The sequence below is a fragment of the Plasmopara halstedii genome (assembly GCF_900000015.1).
Source record: "Plasmopara halstedii genome assembly, contig: Scaffold_2386, whole genome shotgun sequence".
In the NCBI taxonomy this organism is placed as follows: Eukaryota; Oomycota; class Peronosporomycetes; order Peronosporales; family Peronosporaceae; genus Plasmopara; species Plasmopara halstedii.
The window spans coordinates 1,312,034-1,312,479 of record NW_020189293.1 but is presented as its reverse complement, the minus strand read 5'-3'; positions in this window follow the sequence as shown (position 1 = coordinate 1,312,479).

Below are 446 nucleotides of genomic sequence, written 5' to 3'. Positions count from 1 at the left end.
TACACGCCTACTGAACTTTCTCGTTTCCCTGGGAAAAACCAGACTGGTTACAAGCGGGACGCCGGTTCGATGAAACTTGACGCGCCTTGTGCAGGGGGCAACCAGTCCAAAGGATGGGTGTCTCCACAGCCAACACACCGTCGGGTGTTTAAGCGCTGCTCCGCAGCTCGAAGCTCTCCCTCCTCTTTCCCAGCATAGCTGAGATCCATTAACTCAGACCCACTTGACGAGCTCTGAAAGTGTGCATTCCAACCAAGTCGCGTCAACTTAAAATTGAATTCGGCATTCAATGCCACATTCCTACTTTTTAAAAAAAAGATGGATGCACACGGGTGAGTTCGGAGGCCCTCCATAATGACGGTCACTGTGACCTCCTCGGGTCTGCCATACCGGCAATGCGAGTTCGCAACTCTTGGACAAAGTCCACCAATTCCTTGTTACCCTGT